Source organism: Leguminivora glycinivorella, chromosome 27 (assembly GCF_023078275.1).
Source record: "Leguminivora glycinivorella isolate SPB_JAAS2020 chromosome 27, LegGlyc_1.1, whole genome shotgun sequence".
Classification (NCBI taxonomy): domain Eukaryota; kingdom Metazoa; phylum Arthropoda; class Insecta; order Lepidoptera; family Tortricidae; genus Leguminivora; species Leguminivora glycinivorella.
The window spans coordinates 1,435,289-1,456,431 of record NC_062997.1 but is presented as its reverse complement, the minus strand read 5'-3'; the positions used below and the strand labels follow the sequence as shown (position 1 = coordinate 1,456,431).

Below are 21,143 nucleotides of genomic sequence, written 5' to 3'. Positions count from 1 at the left end.
CTAAGGCTGGCCATACGCAGTCTTAACATCACTCTGAAATATTATTTTTTTTTTGGCAGGAAAACCTTACTCAGAATACGCTTTGGCATAAATCGTTCCACAGATTTTATAATATTGAATCTTATGCTGGCATAATGTTAATGAGCAAAATAATCTTCTAAATTAAGAGTACTTCCGTAGATTTTTGTTTGCATAATATTTAGGCGGTAAAAAGTTGTCCATCTTCTTCCTATTTCTGTTTTGATAGCGAGTCATGTGTCTTGGGGATGCATGCCTCTGGGACTGTATTTCATTTCCTTTTTGCTATCGTTGTTTTGTTCATACAAAGTACCTAAGAATTATGCCATATATCACTTAGCCAATCTGGTAGGACTTATATTCTACTAAAAAAATAACCTAACCCTAACCCACTTTTTGCTAGCAGAAAATAATTCTGCTCTTGTAATATTATACTATACGATTATATCATGGCATTTTTTTTAATACCACGTCGGTGGAAAACAAGCATACGATCGGCCTGATGGAAAACGGTCACCGTAACCTATGGACGCCTGCAACTCAAGGGGTATCATATGCGCGTTACCGACCCATTAGAAGCTTACACTCCTTTTTGCTGTTTACTTATTATAAAATGAATATCTGGGCAAACGAGCTTCGCTCGGTTCTGTTTCGTATCCTTGACATGTGTCGCCATCTAGTTCAAAAATGAATAGTACCTACATCGAGCGAAAGAATTCTCAGCCGTAACAACACAACTACTCCACACGAGATGGCGCGCATTTCGCCACAAAAACTCAAATAGTGTATTTTCTATTCGTTTTAGCCTTGACCTGTGTCGCCATCTAGTGTTTGCAATAAATAGTACTTACATCGACCGAAAGAATTCTGTCTTAACAGTACAACTACTGCACACGAGATGGCGCGCGAAGGAAAACGCATGAAATCTCGAAAATTCGCGTTTTCCGGGACCTAAGGATAAGTTAGACCGATTTTTCACCCCCAAAAACCCCCACATAACAAATTTCTGCGAAATCGTTAGAGCGGTTTCCGAGATCGTCAGTGTAAATAAATATATATATAAATAAATAAATAAATAAATATACAAGAATTGCTCGTTTAAAAGTATAAGATTTGGTTCGCGTTCACTCGCTTGCAACTCGCTCGAAAATATTAGATGTGGGATATTTAAATACTACCGTGGTTTACGGGTCACAAATACGATGTTTGAATAGAATAAACATTTATTCGTGAACATAGGCAAGACAAAATACACATAATAACAACAAGACAGAAAGGAATGAAGTGCCACGAAATGGCCTCACCCCAGCGTGTTGCTGGTGACTTCCAGCGCTGATCTTCCAATGAGACCATCGTTTCCATAAAGAAACGATTTTATATCTGTTTTAAGAAAACCTACTTCCCAATAAGTTTTTTAGTTGCCTCCGCAATTTAAATACTACTTTAAACGATGAGCTAAGTATAATTATTTAGGTGCTAACATCTATTTGACTCCAAATATTAAAAATCTTACGCTTTACAATACTAGGTGCCAATTATTATTTTAGTCGCCAAAGTATTGTTTAATGTTCCTCGGCAATATTTTTGTCGCTTGAAATTTGCTGCCGTTTTTTCAATAATAATGATGCTTAATATTTGAGGCTCATATATTTTTTTTGTCGCCACAATATTAAAACACAGCCAAATTATATTATTGTATGCCCGACATAACTTCCCGTTTAATATTTTAGTTGCCCGGTTAATTATATGCCATTTTATAATACGTATTTCTTCCTCTACCTCTAAAATCACCAAGCAACGTCATGCTGACAGGCACTATAAAAGAAATGATATATTAGGTAGTAATGGTGGGTGCCCTCTATTTCGCCTATCATTAATTCGCATAATTTGAATTCGCATAACAGATTTGGCATAACATAATTATTCATAACATTGAATAAGCATAATATTAAAAATGCATAATTCTTATTTCGCATAACAATGAATCTGCATAATTCAAATTTGCATACTATTATTTCGTATAACTTTAATTATCCTAAAATGAATTGCCATACTTACTAACTGTATGGAGTAAGCGATTGGATCAATCAGGGGCTGATTTTCCAATTTCGAGCGCTCAATTTTGAGTGTTTAATTTTATACTGTCTCACTTATTAAGCATGAAAAAAATAGGGCAATAGGGGGTAAGGTAGGTACAGCGGGGCAAATCTCGAGTGGGGGGCAAATGTAACTGGTCAATTTCTTCCATGTTTTACAATGTGTGCATTATTAAAAAAAAAACTGTTTATTTTTAAGAAACATACTTGCATTTATGAACTTATCTGCTAATATAAATAAATATTATATAGGACATTCTTACACAGATTGACTGAGCCCCACCTTCTCTCTGAATCTTAAATTAAAAAGATTATTTGAGTTAAGGAGTCTTTATTTTATTTATACATTACTTATTAAGTTTTTTCGTTTTTCATAAGTGTTTTTCAGAAAATAGAGTGTCTACCAGTTATGTAGTAAGCGTGTTCAGTGGGTACATGTAATAATGGAAATAGGGTAATAATGGAAAAAATGGATTAGTTACAATTGCCTTTTAGTCTAGATTTGCCCCGCTGTACCTTACTAAGGAAATTGAAAATGGATAGTATTTAAATAATATTATTTCATCGTACAGATTTTCGCAGATCGCACGTGCCAATACTGATACCCGAGCAAGCGGAAGATTCCAAGTGGAATCTTGAGCGTTGCGAGGGTTTCAAGGCACATTAACCTTCGTACGGCACGTTAAACATTGCCACCGAGTTTGAAAACCAAATTTTTCACCACCCCAACACGAACAAAATACTGACTATAAAACATCAAACTAAATCAGATCCATCGATTTCTTCAATATTTATGATTCAAAATCATCATTTATAGGTAAAATTCTATCAGCTAGCTTAAGACATCAAGTTAAAATTTGTATGAAATTACTTTGCACTCTTAAAATGCAATTTTGCTATCTGTTTTCGAACAGAAAAGTAAGCCGTTACCCGTTAGTCTGGTGAAAATATAATTTTCTTGTATGCCATTTAAACATTCTACGAAACAAAGTTATGCTTATTATACTTATACCAATTCATCGTTATAACAATTTACATTATGCGCATTAGCATTATACGAAATCTGTTATGCGAAATAATGATATGCGTATTAAACGTTATGCGTAATAAACGGTATGCCAATTCATATTAGGAGTATTCAGTTATGCGAATTAATATAGACCCAGTAATGGTAGCTAAAACATAATTTTGACACTTCATACGTTTGAAAGAAGACTCAAAATGCCATTTCTAAATATTGTACAGTAAAGTATTATAGACGCAAACTGGTTGGATCACAGTTCATCGACTCTCGACTATTTGTTTTACGAGTTAGTTTCAAGAAAGGTGCTAATATGACGCCATATTTAAAGTACTTGACATATTGAACAAGCTTGAGGCCTAGTCAAGTTGAATCAATTGTACATTTAATAATAGATACCATAGATATACAGGTACATCGCTTCGCATCGGCTTGGGATCCAGTAATACATCTGATAATGGAACAAGCACGACGAAGGCTGTGAGGCATTTGTGTTGAATGGTGTTGGACATTTGGAATTTGTTTTTGTCAATTTTGTGTAGATTAATTGGTTAATTATTTTTTAACATAGTAATGGTAATTTTTTTGAATATTGTATAACTAGCTTTATTAATAGTGTGTGAACCTGCCTTAAAAATCTATATTATTTGTGGTCATGGTTCGTTAATATTTCTTGTATGTGGGTAGCTTTTGCACATTGTAATTTTTCCTCAGTCACCCGTTTACTACGAACGCTGTAAAGAGTTCGAAACGTCGGGATGAATTATAAATTCATTATACGCGATTTAATCCGTTTCCATACTTTTATTTCATGAGTAACTATCGCGGTAACGGAAGACAATATTACACACAGGTATAATCAAGAGAAATGCGCTATGTACACTAAACGCAATTTAGTTAGGTATGTATGAGCACTGCTATAAACAGATCATCATCATCCTCTTTGCGTTATCCCGGCACTTGCCACGGCTCGTGAGAGCCTGAGGTCCGCTTTGACAACTAATCCCAAGATTTAGCGTAGGCACTAGTTTTACGAAAGCGACTGCCATCTGACCTTCCAACCCGAAGGGTAACTAGGCCTTATTGGAATTAGTCCGGTTTCCTCACGATGTTTTCCTTCACCGAAAAGCGATTGGCAAATATCGAATGACATTTCGCACATGAGTTCCGAAAAACTCATTGGTACAAGCTGGCGTTCGAACCCGCGACCTCCGGATCGAAAGTCGCACGCTCTTACCGCCAGGCCACTGCTTTTGAACACTATAAACAGATATAATTTTTAACAGTTGGTCCTTGCATTGGTACGATGAAAACCGGCCAAGAGCGTGTCGGGCCACGCTCAGTGTAGGGTTCCGTAGTTTTCCGTATTTTTCTCAAAAACTACTAAACCTATCAAGTTCAAAACAATTTTCCTAGAAAGTCTTTATAAAGTTCTACTTTTGTGATTTTTTTCATATTTTTTAAACATATGGTCCAAAAGTTAGAGGGGGGGGACACACTTTTTTTTCCTTTAGGAGCGATTATTTCAGAAAATATTAATATTATCAAAAAACGATCTTAGTAAACACTTATTAATTTTTAAATACCTATCCAACAATATATCACACATTGGGGTTAGAATGAAGAAAAATATCAGCCCCCACTTTACATGTTGGGGGGCTACCCTAATAAAACATTTTTTCCATTTTTTATTTTTGCACTTTGTTAGCGTGATTAATATACGTATTGGTACCAAATTTCAGCCTTCTAGTGCTAACGGTTACTGAGATTATCCGCGGACGGACGGACGGACGGACAGACAGACATGGCGAAACTATAAGGGTTCCTAGTTGACTACGGAACCCTAAAAATGATCATCATCGAAAAATCTTTTAAAAACAGAATAAAGTAAGTCGTAGCCTTCATATTTACTCGCCATATCTGGTTTTAAAATAGTTGCAAATCTTTAACTCGCTTTGAATGTTGACCAGCCAGTTCTCACAAGTTTGCCAACTTTGAAAAGTCTTTAATAAATAGTGTTATATAAGCACTTACGTCGTTTCTCTTCTGTTGTGAGCTTGCGCAGATTTTATAGCAAGGTAACCTGGGACGTTATTGCAATGACTTGTTCGAGGCGAGTCGTAATCAAGAGTGAACAAGTTACTTATTTTGTCACAGTTTTTTTTGGATTTTAATAGCTTATCCAAAAATCAAAGAGTTTGAGCACTTATTTTTTGACGACCGGTCTGGCTCAGTCGGTAGTGCCTGCGAGGCCGCGGACCCTGACCCTGCCTGCTAAGCCGCGGATCTGGGTTCGAATCCCGGTAAGGGCGTTTATTTGTGTGATGAACATTTTTTAATTTAATTTAATATATATCGTTGTCCGAGTACCTAAAAACACAAGCCATCTTGAGCTTACCGTGGGACTCAGTCAATCTGTGTAAGAATGTCTCGTTGCGTCTCAAAACCTGCAGCAACAAGTTGCAGGTGGGCCATTTTTTTTTCAAAGTTGTCCCCCCCACTTTTTTTTGGATTTGGAAATTTTTATGTGTTTTCAACGTAGGAGATATAGGGGTCATTATTTCAATGCATGAAACTGTGTTCAGACTTGATGTACAGAAAAGTATACGTAGTAAATGATATTTTATTAACTTTACGTGTTTATTTTGTTAATACTATTATCGTCCAGTAATGTTTTTTAGAATATTGTAAGATATTTTTCTGAAATTGCCGATTTACGTAATAAACATCACACTACGTGGTCAGTTCGAATGAGACATCGTCTACTGCTCACTACTGTTAAAAATAAATATTTAGCAAAAACGCAATGTTAACTGTATATACTTATGTGGAAGTATGTTGGCTATATATAAAACAAAAGCACAAAAATACAGCAATGATGAATATCACTATTGACATGATTTAATTTGTTCCTAAAACCATCATCACTCTCGTGGTCACTCATATTTAGTAATATTTTTGGCAAAAAAACTGGTCACATCGAAGTATTTATACGTTTTATATACATTAGCAACACCGATACTCTGCGTCAAAAGTTTGGTAAATAGTTGGACACCGATGACGGACATCATTTATGAGTAATAAAATGATATTGTATCTTGTCAAGTCTGTGTCAAAGATCGTGCGTCACTTTTGTTGACTTAAGTTTAGGTAAGTGTTTAATTATTAAATTATATTAATATGCTTAATTCATGCTTTCTGGGGTTAATTTACACGTCGACCATGTAATTCCGTTATAACTTAAAAACTATTCAGTATAAATCCGTTAAAGCAGACTATCGTCACTTTCGTGGTCGTCACTTTCGTGATCCGTCTCTTTTGAACACGAAAATGATGCATCGGGAGATGAATTTGTTAAATTTAATTATTAAATTAAAGTTCTATGTAACATATATGCTTCTAATACTTTGACATGTGTGACACCTATATGTAGAAATAGTAAGAAGTGGTAAATATTAGTATTTTGGTGATTTAATTTATAAAATAAGTTTTACAGTTCAATTATGCCAAAATATCTGAAAAAATTTAAACGGATGCCAATGTCATTCATAGCAGAAGTAAGGTAGTAAGCTAGAGAAAGGTATTAAATAAGAAAAGAAAATGGATTATTATTTAAAAAAAAATAGTGTTAAATACCATAGTGTTCACGAGAAGATACTTACTTCTCGTGAACAAAGCTACGCGAAAAAAAAACTGGAGGGATCGAGCTAAACGTTACGGGGATAGAATAAAGCAAAACAAGCCAAATATACTAAAAGAGTTATTAGAGAAGAAACGCCACCTTCAAGTGAAATATCAGAACATAACCCGTCCCCTTCGCGCGCGTCTGCGGGTAAAAAAGCGACTCTTAAAAATCGCAGAAAATTAAAACACGATTATGTCGATTATTTAAGAAGAAAGGTGCAAATATTAGACACTAGATTGGAAAATTTAAATGACAGATAAGAGAAGAAAAAAACAAAAAACAATTTAAAAGAGCAAAGAAAAGCTTGAAAAAGGAAATAATATGAAGATCAAAACAAGATTCCCAAGGAAAAACGAAATCGATTAGTAAACTTAGATTGAAGAAGACATAGTTAAGTTTTATTTAGAAGACAGCGATATCTGTAGATATCTGCTGGCAAAAAAGAGAAAATAAGCTTATTAAACAAATACACCGTAACGTTCTGGAACAACGCGATCACAGGAAAACGTTTACTCGGAAAAACCTTATTCGAAAATCATCTAAGTGACAATTCAACTGAAAGTCGGGATGTTTGATATGAAAGTGTACAACATTATGCATACCATACCGATCTAAAAATAATAGGTATCACATTTAAAACAATATTTGATTCAATTACAGTGATTAAATTCAGACGTTAAGGCGTAGACTAAGTTGGGTAACTAAAGTGATGATTTGAATTCGTCACTTTCGTGAGCAAGTCATTTTTATTTTTTTAAATGAACGTGCAATGTTTATGTCAAGTTCATTGTTACCTGACTGATTGCAATCGATGGTTCCTAAATCATGTTATAACTGTAATTTCTATTATATATGTAAAAGGCTTAAAATCTGATTAAGTGTTATTTTTCGTGGTCATCATGGTCACTTTCGTTACCACCAAATATAGTTTTTTGAGTTTTTTTTACATAAATAATTAATTTTGATCTCTAACACCATTAAAACTTTCATTTGTATATCTGAATACATCCATAATAAACAAAAAACTAATCAAAAAGAGCATTTTTGTTTTTGAACATTTTTAGAACCCCTTGAAATAATGACCCATAGAAATCGTTTTATCGGAAATTCGGGCACCGCGGTGTCTAACACTGGATCTAGATTCAAAGGAGTTGACCTGACGATTCCTTTATTTATAAACTTTGTAGATAAGAACGTTTCTGAGCGTGATATAGTGGAGCATATAGAGAACCGGTTGCGGGTGACAGTCCGTTTAGAAAAGATTGTTCGAAAATATGAAAGATCGTATGATGCTTATAAAGTGTTTGTGCCTAGACATTTGTTTGCGGCCTTTATGGATAGTGCGGTGTGGCCGACGGGTGTGACTTACAGACGTTTTATAGATTTTAAATATAAAAATAAGTAAATAGTAAAATAAATAAATATAAAAAGTTGTAGTTATCAAAAAAAAAAAAATTGATTAATATATTTTATTTTGTTTGATATTTCAGTAGTAAATTTAATTGAAATTGAAATTTGAGATTAGATCCAATTATGAACAATTCTAAATGTAAACTAGTTAGTTATAATTGCAAGTCGGTTACTCGCTCGGTGGATTACATTAGAGTGTTATGTCAGAAGGCGGATATTTTGGCATTACAGGAGACGTGGCTTTATTTACACAGTTTACCATTTTTGGGAAGCATTGACAGTGAGTTTGGGTATATAGGTTCGTCTGCCATGGATACCTCAGCTGGCCTATTACAAGGGAGGCCGTATGGTGGGGTGGCACTTTTATGGAGAAAAAGTGCGTTTGACTCGGTTTCGGCGATCCACTGTGCGAGTAATCGTCTGGCGGCTATTAAGGTGAAGGTGAAGGACAGGTCGTTCTTAGTCTTTTCTGTTTATATGCCGGTTAATTTGGCTGACAATTTAATAGAATTTACTGATTGCTTAAGTGAGATGAATGCCATAGTGGAAAATAGTCAGGTTTCATCTGTATTTATGTTGGGAGATTATAATGCACACCCCGATAGTTTATTTGGCCGTGAAATGTTAAAATTTTGCGACGATCAAATGTGGACTTGTGCGGATATGGACATACTGGGAGCTAATTCAGATACTTTTACGTTTATCAGTGATGCCCATGGTAGTACACGTTGGCTCGACCACTGTCTGGTGACACAGGCCGCTGTGCAGTCTGTTACTAGCGTAGAGGTGCACTATGGGACAGCGTGGTCTGATCACCTAGCATTACAAGTTGAGTGTGACATAAATGTTCTTAGACCTCATCATGCCCCTAGAGTACCGGTCTGTGATAGAGTACGGTGGGGGTTTAGAAATGCGTCACAAATCGAAATGTATAGGAGTATTTGTAATGAGAAGCTTCGTGAGATTGACTTCCCACATGATCTGTCTAACTGCTGCGATAGGTTGTGTAGTGATGTTAGTCACAGAGCCGTAATCGATCGTCTTTATGTAGATATAGTGAAGTCGTTGAGGGTGCGGCGGCGGAGAGTAGTTGCGTGATGATACCTAGACGGAAACGTGGTGTGGTTGGGTGGAATAGACATGTTTACCTGGCACATAAGGATGCTAGGCACCATTTTCAGTGTTGGTTAATGTATGGGAAACCGTTGTCAGGGCCTTGGTACGCTCGTATGGTAGAGTCGAGGCGTATATTTAAATCGAGACTGAAGTGGTGCCAGGATAATGCCGAACAGATAAGAATGGATATCCTGGCAGAGAAACATGCTAAAAAGGATTTCCGCAATTTTTGGAAACAGACTAACAATCTCAACCCAAAGCCTAGTGCCCCTCTTAGTGTTAATGGTATCAGTGAGCCAGTTGAAATAGCTAATATGTTTAAAAATAGCTTTAAAGTTGAGCCGCTGCATGTCGTTTCACCTACCGTCCAGACTAGGTTGGGGCGTTCGTCAGATCCACTCATTAGCTTTACGGCCAGTGAGGTCACCTCTGTGATACGCAGTATGACTAAGGGAAAATCACCAGGTCACGACAGCATAAGTATTGAGCACCTTAAACATGCAGGTGTCCATTTGCCGCGCGTATTGTCCATGTTTTATACGTTGTGTATTAGGCACTCTTACTTACCAGATGAATGTATGAGGACGGTGGTGGTGCCAATAGTCAAAAATAAAACCGGTGATTTCTCGGATAGTGCCAACTATAGGCCCATATCTTTAGCGACGACTATTGCCAAGGTCCTGGACAGTATGCTTGATCGACAGCTTAGCAAGTACATTAAACTGCATGATGCGCAGTTTGGGTTTCAGCCTGGACTGTCAACTGATGCAGCTATTTTAAGTCTCAAGCATACTGTCCGGTACTACACAGACCGAAAAACGCCCGTTTACGCGTGTTTCTTGGATTTGTCCAAGGCTTTTGATATGGTGTCCTATGACCTTTTATGGCATAAGCTGAGAACAGAAACTAATGTGCCAGAGGAAGTGGTTGGTATTTTTGATTATTGGTACAAACATCAGGTAAACATCGTGAGGTGGGCAGACTCACTATCAGGGGAGTACAGATTGAAGAGTGGAGTGAGGCAGGGGGGTTTGTCATCTCCTCGGCTCTTCAATCTGTATATTAACGCCTTGATAGAGGACCTCAGCGGTACCAGGGTTGGCTGTTGTATAGCTGGTAAAATGATAAACAACATTAGCTACGCCGATGATATGGTGCTGCTGGGGCCTTCTGCTTGCGCAGTTGGTAGGCTGCTTGGAAAGTGTGAGAGGTACGCAGTGGCTCATGGACTTAAGTACAACACGACGAAGAGCGAGGTGCTCGTATTCCAGTCTCGTGGTTTTAAAGTGGACAGGGTCCCGAGTATTATGTTAAATGGAGTACCCTTAAAAAGAGCTACTAGTTTTAAGTACTTGGGTCACTGGGTCACGGAGTGCCTCTCTGATGATATGGACATAGAGAGGGAGCGCAGGGCGCTGGCTGTTCGGGGAAATATGTTGGCTCGCAGGTTTGCACGATGCAGTAAGGATGTAAAGATTACTTTATTTAAAGCATACTGCCAATCATTTTATTCGTGCTGCCTGTGGGTGAACTATACTCAGCGTTCAGTCAGTAAATTTTCCACTCAGAATCGCGAGCTCTTTCAATCCTAATAGGAGAAAAAAAGTGTCCCAAGATTTTTTTTCCCATTCCGTTACCACTTTTTCATACATTTTGTATGGCGGTAACGGAATGGAAGGTTCGAAAAAATGTATGGAAATCTTGGGACATTTTTTTTTCTCCTATCAGGATCGAAAAAGCTCTCGATTCTGAGTACGAATCGCGTAAAAAATACCCTTGTTACAAGAAAAGTGGGATGGACAAATTGGACAACTTTGAAAAAATTGGCCCAGGTGTAAACTGAGCTTTACCCACCTAGTTGCGTAACCTGCGTTTTGCATGCGCGATTTTGGATAAAATTTTGGTAAAACGTCATCGCTGACGCATAGTTTCCGAGATTCAGAGAAAGCGAATGTTAACTCACTTTGTAAGTAGGTAGACCTACCGGTAGAAAACGATTTGCGGAAATAGTTTTTGCCTTTTTTTAGGATTCCGTACCTCAAAGGAAAACCGGAACCTTTATAGAATCACTAGTGCGTCTGTCTGTCCGTCTGTCACAGCCGATTTTCTCCAAAACTACTGAACCGATTAACTTGAAATTTGGCACACATATGTTAACCTGTGACCCCAAGACGGACATGTAATTTTAATTATGAAAAGTTAATTGTAAGGGGCCACTTTTGGGGGGTAAAAGCGAAAATTAAAAATCAAAGTTTTTTGAAGTATATTGTGTTATTTGTGTTCCATATCCACGTTTATCAATTTTAAAGCAGAAAAGACTATATTCAAGGTCAAATCACTTTATCCATGTATAAAATGCGTTTTTACCCGTTGCCATTAAAGGATAAAACACGAGTTTCCGAGCTAGTGAGAGGGTAAATATGTATTTCTAATGAAGGCAGATGTGACGTTATGGAATCGCGTGATAGGGTGCGCGTGCGCCGCGGTCCAATGGACGCGCTCCCAATAGCGCCATTGGTCTAGTTTGATACTAAGTTCCGTCAGTGCGATTATGATTATCTAGGTATACGTAGCCAAATGTACAAGCGCTTACGACAGTATAGTTATTGCCCCTCCGTATTGGCATCAAAGATTGTCATTTCGGCTAATATTAGAGCATTTCTTTTTTTTGCAATTTTTTTTTATTTTGATTGTTAGGGAATTGTAAGTCAGTTGTACTCAGAATCACGAGTACTTTCAATCTCACCGGGAGACAAAGTGTCCCAGAATTTCCATACATTTTTGTTACTTTCCTCTTTGGTTACCCCGCACAACATGTACGGAAAATGGTAACAAAATAAGAAAATTCGTATGGGACAATTTTTTACTACTAGGATTGAAAAAGCTAGTGATTCTGAGTAGAAATACCATTTTTTTTTTAAATATCATACTTCATAAAAGTGGCGAAAAAAAGAAATGCTCATCTATCTAGGTATGTACGTAGCCAAATGTACAAACGCTTACGACAATATCGTTCTTGCCCCTCCGTATTGAAAATGAAAATGAAATAAAATGAAAATGAAATATTTATTTTTCAAGTAGGCATATTACAATGCGCATATGAACGTCAAATAAAGCTACTATTGGCGCGACAGAGCCAGACTGCGTTTCGACTGGCGTCTAGCGTCAACGATTGTCATTTTGGCTAGGCCTGCTACTCTATTATTTCAGCGTGTGTCTTATCTACACTTTGCAAACCTCTTTTAATTAGTACATTTCGATACAAGTGCGAAAGAGGAAGTTTGAAACAAGTGGGGATAAATTAAAAATATTCAGTCGAATTGAGAACCTCCTCCTTTTTTTGAAGTCGGTTAAAAACACGACCGAAGGGTGTAAATCGACTTGACACGAGTTACGAATTCCGACTACTTTTCGAAGATTTTTCATTCCGATTGGTTGTAGATTCTGAGAAAAATTAGGAATAACAAAACAAAATATGTATGTATTGGCATTTTAAAGATTTTTTCCCATCACTAGCTCGGAAACACGTGTTTTTCCTTTAATACCAGCGGGTAAAAACGCATTTTATCCACTTGTGGGTAAAGTAATTTGACCTTGAATATAGTCAATTAACTGCTTTAAAATTGACAAAAGTAGGTAAATCTAGTAATGAAGATGATTTTCCACCTGTACGTGGAACTACTGGAAGCAGTGATAAACGCATTTTTTGCGTTGTAGTGTCCTCGCTATAGTGAGGGGAAAAGTTTTGTGTTACACTCGGGTGCAATAGTTATTTGTTATACAAGGGGGCAAAGTTGTATTTTAACGCCGAGTGTGGAATTGAAAAACGAGCAAGTGAAAGGATTCTATAGTTGAACCACGAGCGAAGCGAGTGGTTCGAGAATAGAATCCTGAATTTGCGAGTTTTTTAACACACGAGAAGTAAAATACATTTGCTCCCGAGTGTAACACAAAACTTTTCCCCTCACTATAGCGAGGAAACTAGAAAGCAAAAAATGCGTTTATCACTGCTTCCAGTAGTTCCACAGGTGGTAAATCATCTTTATTAATAGATTCACCTACTTTTATCAATTTTAAAGCAGTTAATGTGACTTTATTCAAGGTCAAATTACTTTACCCACTAGTGGATAAAATGCGTTTTTACCCGCTGGTATTAAAGGACAAAACACGTGTTTCCGAGCTAGTGAGGGGAAAATGTATTTTACTTCTCGTGTATTGAAAAACTCGCTAAGTTCAGGATTTTATTACTTTTCCCCCTTGTATAACAAATAACTATTTTTCTCTTTACAAACTTATACCCCCTTATCATAAACATTCACTAAAGTTATCAATCCGATAAAGTTCATTTGTCCCTTTCCGACGTATTGGTGTGACAGAAAGGGACAAACGAACTTTATCGGCTTGATAACTTTAGTGTACGTTTATGAATAAGGGGGTTAAGTCTGTAACTAACCTAACCACAAAATTAAAATTTTGAAATACCCCCGACTGCGACATAGTAGACCGATTTTTATGAAACATGGCTAAGAACACTCCCGACTAACCCAGCTTTCAGACAAAAATAAAACCGCCTTCAAAAATAAGCGCGTTACAAAACACGTAGAAACTAAAAAGCAAAAAATAATAAACCTTTGAATTCAGATTTCTTATCGTATTGCAATAATCTAACTAAACATCCAAATTATAAACAAATCAATTATTATTGTAGTCGGTGCCAGACCTGTTCGTCGCCTTGCTATATTGCCTGTTTGGCCCCACCCAACCATACTCAGGCTGGCCCCGACTCCAAAAATAATTGATTTGTTTATAATTTGGATGTTTAGATTATTGCAATACGATAAGAAATCTGAATTCAAAGGTTTATTATTTTTTGCTTTTTAGTTTTTGTAACGTGTTTTGTAACGCGCTTATTTTTGAAGGCGGTTTTATTTTTTGTTAAAAAGTTTATTTATTTGTTGATTTTTAGTGGTTCCTATTGATATTATATGTATCAATCCGAATATATGTACAGTAGTGAAAGAATTATCCTTTAACTCCTAACCATTGAGGAGTTGACCTTCCATCATCAGCACAGCCACATAAAATTATTATCATCAGGCGTAAATACTGGTGTACCTTTGAAAAATACACTAAGAACATTACATGTGCCTATAACATTTGAAGAGTTCCCTCGATTTCTCCAAGATCCCATCATCAGACCCCGATTTGGTGCCAATGGGACCATCTCGGGGTTATACCCGTTCGATCAAAGAAAAAAAAAAAAACTACTTAAATCTAAATCCGTTCATCCGTTCGGTAGCTACGATGCCACAGACAGACACACACACAGACAGACAGACAAACAGACAGACAGACAGTCAGACAGACAGACACGTCAAACTTATAACACCCCGTCGTTTTTGCGTCGGGGGTTAAAAATCGAAAGTAGCAAACATTACGACTCTCGACAGTCTCTCGACACATTTGCTTAGATACTTATGAGTGATTGCACATAAACCGCCGCATTGTATGTAAATTAGTTAAATTATATGTGACCTGGAGGTGTAGACCCATTATACAACGTTTTATGTACACATTAGCTTTTGCCCGCGGCTTCGCTCGCGTTAGAAAGAGACAAAAAGTAGCCTATGTCACTCTCTATCCCTTCAACTATCTCCACTTAAAAAATCACGTCAATTCGTCGCTCCGTTTTGCCGTGAAGAGTGGACAAACAAACAGACACACACACTTTCCCATTTATAATATTAGTATGGATAGTAAGGTAAATAATTAATTAGCTTTTCCTTTCATCTCATTACCACAGATCTGCTCGCGATAGACCACTCAGTGCAACCTTTATTTTGGCAAACAATACTGTGAACGGTTGCTCAACGCTTTTGTGCGAGTTATTCTGCGGTTCCCACGAGTCGAGTAATGTATGTGAAGTTTCAATGTATTCGGTTATAAGTAGCCAGTGTACTCTGATAAAGGAACGTGCAAAACCAAGGATGTTACTAAATATACAAGACTGACTAGAACTTGAATATTTGGGCCATTTTTTGTAACGTGGGAATTTTTTACTCGATCAATACTCAGAATCGCGAGCTCTTTCGATTCTGATAGGAGAAAAAAAATGTCCCAAGATATTCATACATTTTTTCGAACCTTGCATTCCGTTACCGCCATACAAAATGTGTGAAAAAAATGGTAACGGAATCGGAAAAAACCTTGGGACACTTTTTTTCTCCTATTAGAATTGAAAGAGCTCGCGATTCTGAGTGGAAACCACATAAAAATTTCCAAATCCGAAAAAATGGGGTGGACAACTTTGAAAAAAAATGGCCAATTTATACTACAGGATTTTTTCTGACTTGCTGTACATATACAGTCCGCATGTCAACAAAAATATGAATAGAGCCAAAGTGCCAAGAATATTCAGTCCTGTACCACGAAACCATTAACCCTTAAATGCATGAGTTTTTCTTTTAACGAGATATTATGTGTGATAGACAATGGTTTTCTGAATCTGGGAAAAATAATAAAAAAAATATTTAAGATCGATTTTTATACTAAATCAGTGTTAGAAGTTAAATAGGCCAAATCTTATTTATATAAATATATCGTAATTGGTAAGTTTTATTTAAAAAAAAATACTACTATTAAAAAGGTACACTATTTGTGAAACCTTTATGATAAAATGTTTAAACATAAACTAATTACTAACTCCAAAAAAATCAGCCTAAGTCACATACTAAAAATCGCCATCGTCCTGTTTTTTTAATCCTTAAATAATAAATAGTAAATAATTATATTATTTAATTTATTTAATTGTATATTAAATAATAATAAATAATGAATAATAATTAAGCAATAAATGTGATTTTGGATAGCTACATATCGAGCCACGGGCCATCAAATATATGATGCATATATACATCACCATGCATTTAAGGGTTAATAATACGATATGGGTTAAATTGTGGCGTAGGCGAGAGGCTGGCAACCCGTCACTGCAATGTCACAGTTTCGTTTTCTTTCAACCCCTTATTTGCCAAGAGTGGCCCTGAAGCTTTAGTAGTTTCATGTGCTCTGCCTACCCCTTTATGGGACACAGACGTGATTGTATGTTAAGGTTAATAACTATGATACGCTATCGCACAATTATTGAACTGATTAACATTGCCCTTACAGATCAATTAGCTCGCTTCAAGAAAGTGACCTAACCTCGCTAAATCGGAACATTTTGTAACGCCACCTTCCGGCGCAGTGTCGCAACCGACGATGATTTACCGATAATTACCGATTTTTACCGATACACTGCAGAAGCAGTTCCGCCGCCAAAGGATCCGATTCTTCCTCTTTTGTAACGCGCACGTGGGTGATGAAACGCACATAATGTTGTTACGATTATATTCGACATTGCGTTGTTCCGTTTTGGTAAATAGGTTGGATGATGGATCGAATCTCCTCCTGGCGCCCAATGTACTTTATGAAGTACATTTGGTATCATACATACATACATACAACATACATACAGTCACGCCTGTATCGCATAAAGGGGTAGGCAGAACACATGAAACTACTAAAGCTTCAAATTGACAGGTTGCCAGCCTTCTACGCCACAATTTAACCCATATCCCATAGTCGCCTTCTACGACATTTGAAATTCTTAACCCGTCACCACACAGGCAATTTGGGAATTTTAACTTTCATGTAAACAAATAAAATATAATTTCTTTTGTTTCTAAAATTTTTCGAACAAATGAATTCAATCTCAAGTAGGTACAATAAGAATCAAAATTCACTAGCAAAAATTTTGTATGGTGGGCGCTACGAAGTTAAGACGCTACGGGAGCGAAAATGCTAAAATGGAAAGGAGTCCCCGTTCAATTTGGGAATTTTAGTTAAATATACTAGTGTTATTAACTAGATTTATCGAAAAAATGTCCATTAAGAACAACTCAGTTAAAAGATATTGCGAAAAAATCTTTAAAATCGAGGTTCCGCTCTCGACTGTTTCCTCCTTCAACATTTAATCAATCGTAACAAAATTTGAGAATTTGAATAACAATGAAATAAATGATCTGTGTCGGACCGTTTAGATTTTTTGGCTAATTGTTACCGATCTTGAGTATCACACCTTTTTTTGAGTCATATTGAAAAAAGCCGCTTTTAGAAATTTATGATTGGCTCTAGCGTCTTTAAAAATAAGAATATCAAAAAAATCAAAACGGTCCGACACAGGTAAAAATAATAATAATCTGTGTTGAAAAAATCGTTGCTCTATCTTCAAAAACCAGGGAGGAAATAGTCGAGAGCGTTTGTATGGAGAATTGACCTCTCCTGTGTCTTAAGGCTTGAGTTCACGCTCATATTGGGCGTCCAGCGAGCATGCATGTCAAACAATTGAAGCTCATACAATCGCTCGCTCCCAGCTAGTACGATCTCCGAACTAGTTCGTCCTTTTAGGATATTCAGTACAGCAGTACTGAATCTTTAAATTTCGTTTTCGCTCGAAAAACCGCTATTTGTAAACCGGTTTTTAGGAGAACTCTTTCATAAAGGTTTCGTTCGATTAACCGGTTGCGAACAAAATAAACTGGTTTATTCCGCAGCATGATAGGTAATACTGTTCTAACCAAACAAAAAACTCGCTGCGTGAACGTAAGTATTTAGGTGCGTCTCGCGGCTCGTCGAATAAACCGGTTTATTTCGGTTAAAATAAAGTTCTCGTTGTAGTGTGAGTGCAACACCTCACTCACACTGCTTCACCTTACCCTATATATAAGAAGCTACTCTGTAACATAACACACAATAAACCTATATCTCATACAAGTGAGTTGTCCTTTAGTCCCCACATCACATGGCGATCCTGCCAGTGCGGCCGTGCGCTGCACTGGCGGCGCGCCGCGCCAGCGATGGAAAAAATCATATAGGAATTTAATGGACAAATGTGCGAAACATAAATCAAAAGTGATATTGACAATGTGACAGTGCTGCATAGTGGACAGTGGATTTAACAATGTATTCTTATAAAGTGCGTCGGACTGATAATAAGCACTCGGTGAAATACTTGTGTTACTTTAATAAAAAAAAAAGGAAGTCGGAAAAGTGAAATACATAAAAATGGAATTATGCAACATCGGTAAAGGAAAAAGGCGGAATGTGTAAGGATGGTTTGGAGCAGGGAGTAGTTCGTGTCCTTTGTCGAGAAACTCGAGAATGGCATCTACGGGTCCAGGAGCAGCTGTTGCTGCTGCAGCAGTGTTGACAAAAGTTAGGTCGTGTACTCCGTGTAGGGAATCAAAAACTTAAGAAAGTGACGTAAGTGAACCGTGCCAGAACTAAGTAAAAAGGACATTTTATAAGTTTAAGTACCTACAGTATGTATAAGTTTTTATGACTGATTTTTTTTCTTGTTCATTATTTTGTAAGCTAAATTGATTTTAAAATAATAAACTAAATAACATAACTGAGCAGGACTATGTCCCTTGCTGACGAAACTAATACTTATACTTATGGTTAAAGGTTGATAGGTATTTGGTACATAGTTATTGTGTATCTAAATGTAATTTTTAATGAAATCAAATCAATCCGAACATTTTAAACTGTATGATTATACCTTAAATGTTTTCAATTTCAAATATATAATTTCATAAATGTGTCAATGTTTTAAATGTATCGCGAATACATTGCGCAAGTTACTTAGAGGTAACTTCAACATAGCTTTAGTCACGATGCCACCGCGATGGTAAAGTATGCGCCTTCTGTAATTACAGATCAAATTTCAGTAAACATTGTGTCATTATTATGCACCTGTTTAGATCCTTTAGGTACAATATAAATTTCACCATAACATTTCTTGATAAAATAAAGATTCACTTTTAATACTTACCTATGTATGATTTAATGATTTGGTTTAGTTAATATTAATTAAGAGAATAATGTTATAATTAGACTATTAGAATTCTTTTTTAAGATGACGGATATCGTATGAATATTTGTAATTATCGGATATGACATGTTTTTGTAATAATGGATATGAAATTAAAATGTTAAATTATAATAATGAATATGAATAATGTATAAAAAAAAAATAGTAACGGGAATATGTATGGTTTGTTTTACAGTGTAGGTATAGGTGTGCTATGGTCAGATTTGCTTGAAAGTTGGATTTTATGGTTGGAGGTTTTAAGTTTGAAATTGAATGTGTGTACTAATGAGAAGATACGGAAAGTAATATTATGTTTATTTGAGTTTTGAAATTAAGATGGAATAAGAACGAAAGAGAATGAAATTGTTCGATTAAAATATGGTATTTAGCAGTGTTTGGGTAAACTGCAAGCACATAAGTTTTTCAGTAAACGATTGGCCTGATCAACTAAGAGTTTTTGAATTTCTTATGTGTTGAAGGTTTCACGGTGTTGAGTAAGTGTTTGGATTTTGAATGTTTTTTTTTCGTGAGAGGGTAATGTGAAAGGAATAAATTGAATATGTATAAATAAATATGCCTGTCGCATCAACGATGGCCCGAGAGGCGTCGTTGTGCGATTAGGTTAGCAAGGGTATGCCAGGATACAAGTCAGGTAGGGAATCCTTGGCCGTCTGACCATGATTCGGTCGAGCATCAATCGTGGGGACACCTTGGACACATGGAAGGTTTTGATGTAAGGATGTGTGTTAAAAGAACTGCCTGTATGTGTAAAAAAATAGTATGTGTGCGCGCTTAAAATAAATATACTTGTATCCTGAGCTAATAAATAAATAAATAAAAGGTTGGCCGACCAAGTAAAAGCGTTGTGTACCCTTGCCAAGTATTGCACGCTTAAGATGCACAATTAAAGAAAATATTGTGATGAGACGTCCATAAAGTAAATGACTTGCAAGTGATAATGATATGTGGTACCAAACAAAAAGAATCTATTGAAATACCTACCTGAATTGACAAATACACGTGGTGTATTGACGAATACACCACGTACCTACTTTAAAATTAAGTTATACTTATTTTAATTTTACTTTTGGTTAGGACTTGAATTATTTTTTCACGTTGATTTCAACAATATAACTACCTATAAGTAATGTTTTAAAGTTTTAATATAACTTAGTTTTTTTTTTCGAGTTCCATTTTGTCATAAAAGCGCTCATAAATTGGTTTCTACCTAAAATTTTCAAAAAAAAAAACGTGTTCACATCACATCGTAACGTTCGCGTTCTTTAAAAAGTTCAAAGTAAAATCGAAATAAACCGGTAAAAAATAAACCGGTTTCAAGCCTTGCGTTAAATTGTATTGTATGAGAGGTTCCATAGAAGTCTGCTGAGTGACGATGATGTGTCTGTCAAATGTGGTTGATGCAACTGGCCCTAAGAGCGTTTTTGCATTATCGCGCGGAACATAGGTCCGATATCCTACACATTGGAGGCGCCATCTTTGACATCTTTCCTACATCCAATAAAGGATGTATGAAGATACGTGCAGATCAAGCAATCGAGTCTCTGTTGAGCATTACAGATGTATTGCAAAATGTTTCTCCCTGTGTTTTAAAGAAACGTCCGAACGCATGATATTTCAGTGAGAGTTGACTGAACTAGCTTGACATATCACAATCAACGAAATGGAATCCCGATTGTTCTGGATTGACACTAATAGTCTCAAGCAGAGTATTCAACACATCATCAAATTATCTGTCTATACAATATAAGTACCTTATACTAGAGGTTCCCAGGAAGAACTGTAAATTTTAACGACAGAGCCATAAACTAGACTAATAATCTGGAATTATATTAACTGCACAGGATAATACGCGATACGACCCCT

At 36.4% G+C, this 21,143-nt stretch overlaps 1 protein-coding gene across 3 annotated transcripts in view; it reads right to left on the bottom strand.

Moving 5' to 3' along the window:
* Positions 1-21,143, bottom strand: part of LOC125240351 (scavenger receptor class B member 1) — a 180,467-nt gene that overhangs the window by 134,621 nt on the left and 24,703 nt on the right. The window contains exon 1 of one of the 3 annotated variants that reach the window (XM_048148247.1): positions 5,170-5,187. The exons of the other annotated variants lie outside the window; for them this stretch is intronic. The gene's annotated coding sequence lies outside the window, so the exon portion shown is untranslated. Of the gene's footprint in view, positions 1-5,169; positions 5,188-21,143 lie in introns of those variants that run through there. 3 annotated transcript variants of the gene reach the window in all.